This window comes from Symphalangus syndactylus, chromosome 5 (assembly GCF_028878055.3).
Source record: "Symphalangus syndactylus isolate Jambi chromosome 5, NHGRI_mSymSyn1-v2.1_pri, whole genome shotgun sequence".
Lineage (NCBI taxonomy): Eukaryota > Metazoa > Chordata > Mammalia > Primates > Hylobatidae > Symphalangus > Symphalangus syndactylus.
This window is the reverse complement of record NC_072427.2, coordinates 50,398,986-50,404,057: the sequence shown is the minus strand read 5'-3', so window position 1 is coordinate 50,404,057 and position 5,072 is coordinate 50,398,986. Positions and strand designations below refer to the sequence as shown.

Below are 5,072 nucleotides of genomic sequence, written 5' to 3'. Positions count from 1 at the left end.
GACAGATCTCACTCTGTCGCCAGGATGGAGTGCAGAGGTGCGATCTTGGCTCACTGCAACCTCTGCCTCCCGAGTTCAAGTGATTCTCCTGCCTCAGTCTCCTGAGTAGCTGGGATTACAGGAGCCCACCACCATGCCCAGCTAATTTTTGTATTTTTTAGTAGAGATGGGGTTTCACCATGTTAGCCACGATGGTCTCGAACCCCTGACCTCATGATCCACCTGCCTCAGCCTCCCAAAGTGCTGGGATTACAGGCATCAGCCACCGTGCCTAGCTCAATATGTACTACTTATGTGCCAGTGAGGCTGGATGAAATGACCTACATGATGTGAACTGATCAAAACAAACTATTTGTTTAAAAAGCTTGCATTTTTGCTCAGAAATGTTTGTCTGTTTTTTTGTTTTTGTTTTTTTTCCAGGTGCTTCTGCTATAAGACTCATACATGTCAGGATTTTTGCCCCTATGGTGTTAGCATCTAAATGAGTAATTGCCATTGATAAGAGGGAATTTAGATACCATTTAGCAAGAAAATGCTCTTGTAGTGCCTATCTGATCTTCCTAACACCAAAGGGAAGACAGAGAGTGTAGTTCTACATATTTAGCAACTTTTTTATTCACGTATTAATACGTTAATACAAGATGTATTAGTTGATTCTCAGCCTGCTAATAAAGACATATCTGAGACTGGGTAATTTATAAAGAAAGAAGTTTAATGGACTCACAGTTCCACATGGCTGGGAAAGCCTCACCATCATGGAGGAAAGCAAAGGAGAAACAAAGGCATATCTTACATGGCGGCAGGCAAGAGCGTTTGTGCAGGGGAACTCCCATTTATAAAACCATCAGATCTAATGAGACTTACTCACTACCAAGAGAACAGAATAGGGGAAATCACCCCCCATGATTCAATTATCTCCACCTGGCCCCACCCTTGACACAGGCGATTATTATAATTCAAGGTGAGATTTGGGTGGGGACACAGCCAAACCATATCACAAGGTCTCACTTTGTCGTCCATTCTGGAGTGCAGTGGTGTGATCATAGCTCATTGTAACCACGAACTCCTGGGCTAAAGAGATCTTCCCATTCAGCCTCCAGAATAGCTAGGACTACAAGCACACACCACCACACTTGGCTAATTTTTTAATTTTGTAGAGACAGGGTCTTGCTACATTGCTCAGGCTAGTCTCAAACTCCTGGCCTCAAGTGATTCCCCCCACCTTGATTTCCCAAGATGCTGGGATTACAGGTGTGAGCCACCACACACAGTCAATTTAGCAGTTTACAACAATGTAAATATATTATCTCCATTCCTGTTGGTCAGTGGGCACAGGTTAGCTAGATTTTCAGGTGAAACATTTCACAGGGATGCAATCAAGATGTCAGTGGCCTGTATTACGTTTTTGTTTTTGTTTTTTTTAGACAGAGTCTGGCTGTCACTCAGGCTGGAGTGTAGTGGGGTGATTTTGACTCATTGCAACCTCTGCCTCCTGGACCCAAACCATCCTTTCGCCTCAGCCTCCTGAGTAGCTAGGACTACAGGTGCATGCCACTGTGCCTGGATAATTTTTGTATTTTACTATAGAGATGAAGTTTTACCATGTTGCCCAGGCTGGTCTCAAACTCCTGGGCTGAAGCAATCTACCCACCTCAGCCTCCCAAAGTGATGGGATTACAGGCGTGAGCCACTGTGCCCAGACTCTGTGTTACTTTTTAAGCTCATTTGCTTGTTGGCAGAATTCATTTTCCAATGGCTATATAATTCATGGCAGCTTGCTTCTTCAAAGGCAACAATGAAAAGACAGAGTCTTTTCTATTTTGCCTGACATCAGGGAATGCCTAGGAGACCTTTTTTTTTTTTTAGATGGAGTCTCGCTCTGTTGCCCAGGCTAGAGTGCAGTGGCATGTTCTCGGCTCACTGCAAGCTCTGCCTCCCGGGTTTATGCCATTCTCCTGCCTCAGTCTCCCGAGTAGCTGGGACTACAGGCACCTGCCACCACGCCTGGCTAGTTTTTTTGTATTTTTAGTACAGATGAGGTTTCACCATGTTAACCAGGGCGGGTCTCGATCTCCTGACCTTGTGATCCACCTATGAGCCAATTTAAGTGGCTCATCTGATAAGGGGAGGTCCACATATGCTATTCTGCCTTTTAATGAACTCAAAGTCAACTGAGTACCTTAATTACAGCTGCACTGTATCTTCACTTTTGACATATAACATAGCATAAACACAGTAATGATATCCTTTGCCACATGCTATTGGCAGGTTCTTCCCACACCCAAGGAAACGGAATTGCATGAGAGTGACTAATTGTGGGTCACCCTAAGGTATTTCCACTACTGTCACCATGTTTCAGGCACCACCTACTGTACTTTAGGGCCACATCATATCTCCCATCAGACCAGCCGGTAATTTCATGCTTCATTAAGTTTTTCCTGTTCTAACTTGGGTTGCAATTTTGCTCTGCTAAGGATATACCTAGAAAGAACTTATGTGTTCTGTCCGTCTTTAACTTCTACCTAATAGCTTGCCCATGCAAGTAGAACTCAACATGAACCGTTCATAGCTGAATTATTATTAATATTATGTCTTAAGGTCTTACGTGGGAATAACACCTTTAATACAAACATAGTCCAGATCTGGCTTGAAAGACCTTGTTCTCATATTTTCCTTTCCACATGCATCGCTATGACTATGTGGTGTTCTGCAAATATACAGTCTGTCTTGTCATTTCTACCCTTGGCTTAAGGCTCTACTGGAGCAAAGGATATTCAGGAAGGCTAAGAGTAGATGTAAACAAATCTTCAGTATATGGACAAAGGATAAATTGCTACAGGGCTGGGAGAGAATGCAGAGTAACACAAAGAGAGTACCTTTGTAATGGCAGAATGTTTTCACACTGAGGTGTCTTGTTTATACTGTTTAGCATTCTCATCTCATGGGCCAGATATGTAACTAAGGCATGGGTGTTAAATGACCAGCAGCCATCAATTTCCAATACCAAATGCCATCTTTCAGCTTGACCAGATATGTGATGGCAATTTCAATTCTCTTTTTGACTCAGTCATCCAAAATTAAATGTTTGAGGTTAATCAATTTTAAGACAGTCATAGGGAATGTGTTGTCTTTGAGTGTGTGTGTGTGTGTGTGTGTGTTTGGGTGTATTTTTTCCGTAAAGCTCTGACAATATATTCAGGACATGCCACCCCAAAATATGGAAACTTGGCATAATGAATAGTTTAAGCTGAAGGAATTTCAGAAACCAAATGTGTAGGAAGGACTTTCTCACCTTTCCCTGAAACAGATCATAAAACCTGGGAAGGGCTTTTTGACCTTCTGCTGAAGCAAGTAATAAAACCCTCATGTGAGAGCTGCCACGCTTTACCCAGAGGAAAAGATCTTTATCTCTGGAGACACAGGGACCCTGAGAGGAATCTGAATGAATAGCCCTTGCTGTTTCCCCCAGTTTATTACACTTAGCTGACACCTTTTGGTCCCATTACATTTCTCCATGACTCTTCACTCTTCATCAAACCAGCAAAAAGACACTCAGGTTTAACTGCTTCTTTTGGGCTTAGTTTTCTTATGAAGACTCGTGTCACATAAAACATACAGTAAATCAACTTGCATGATTTTCTCTCATTAATCTGTCTCTTGTTACAGGGGTACAAGCAAAGGAATGAGAAGGGTAGAAGTTTCTGGCAATGTGAAAGGGACAGCTGGGACACTTCACTCTGGAGTCTGCAGGTGGGATTCTGGAAAACAGACACAAGCCTGTGCAAGGTGAGAATTTTCCCCAAAGTCAGTTCTCCCAGATCTCTGTCAGTAGTTCCTGGTCAAGAGAAGAAAGTAAAAACTCCTTGTCTCTTATTTTCCCAATGCAGATGGATAGGAAAAAAATTATAAAAATTTGTTATCTAGATTGTGACTGTAGTTTGATTTTGTGGTGCCTATTGGTTATTGATCCTTTCCCTCCCAGGAGCAGCTATTGCTTTTCTGTTTCTGTCATTTTGTGTCAAGAATTTGGCTTGGTTTCTGCCAGGCACGGTGGCTCACGCCTGTAATCCCAGCACTTTGGGAGGCCGAGGCAGGCGGATCACGAGGTCAGGAGATCAAGACCATCCTGGCTAACATGGTGAAACCCCATCTCTACTAAAAATACAAAAAATTAGCTGGGCATGGTGGCGGGCGCCTGTAGTCCCAGCTACTCGGGAGGCTGAGGCAGGAAAATGGCGTGAACCCAGGAGGCGGAGCTTGCAGTGAGCCGAGATCACGCCACTGCACTCCAGCCAGGGCAACAGAGCGAGACTCTGTCTCAAAAAAAAAAAAAAAAAAAAAAGATTTGGCTTGGTTTTCCACTTGACGGGGCATACAAGTTGTTGGTTCTTGTGTGTGCAGGCAGCCAACCATCAGGTTGGGGGGCTGTGGGAATACAGCTGGACAGACATGTGGGTTGCAACCCATTTGCAGCTAACATCTATTGCCAGCTCTCAGGGGGATTATCTAGGCCTGCCTTTCTTTTGGCTATCTTTGAGAGTGGTTTGGCATCTTTAGAGGGCTGCATTTTTTGCACCCTCTTTGAAGATGCCTCTGCATTCATGGGTAAGTCATAAAAGGCTTATGGATTGGGATTTTTTCCTTTTTCCTTCAGTTTTTCTTTTCTTATTTTTTACCTTTCTCCACCTTTTTCTCTTTTTCTTTTTGTTATGTCAGACACGTAATGATGTCATAACAAGGACTGAGGGAGGCACATCTCACACACGAATATGAAAACCCTATCACCATACCGATAAAGAACCGTGAAAGAATCTATGGATTTTGGTTCCAAGTCACTTGTAATGGGTACTTTTTTTTTTGAGACGGAGTCTCGCTGTCACCCAGGCTGGAGTGCAGTGGTGCGATCTCGGCTCACTGCAAGCTCCGCCTCCCGGGTTCACGCCATTCTCCTGCCTCAGCCTTCCGAGTAGCTGGGACTACAGGCGCCCGCCACTGCGCCCAGCTAATTTTTTTGTATTTTTAGTAGAGATGGGGTTTCACCGTGGTCTCGATCTCCTGACCTCGTGATCCAC

At 43.9% G+C, this 5,072-nt stretch overlaps 1 non-coding gene across 1 annotated transcript; it reads right to left on the bottom strand.

Moving 5' to 3' along the window:
* Positions 1–4,710: 4,710 nt before the first annotated feature.
* On the bottom strand, positions 4,711–4,812 carry LOC129483812 (small nucleolar RNA U13). The gene has a single exon (XR_008658302.1). It is a non-coding gene; the product is annotated as a small nucleolar RNA U13 (small nucleolar RNA).
* Positions 4,813–5,072: the final 260 nt, after the last annotated feature.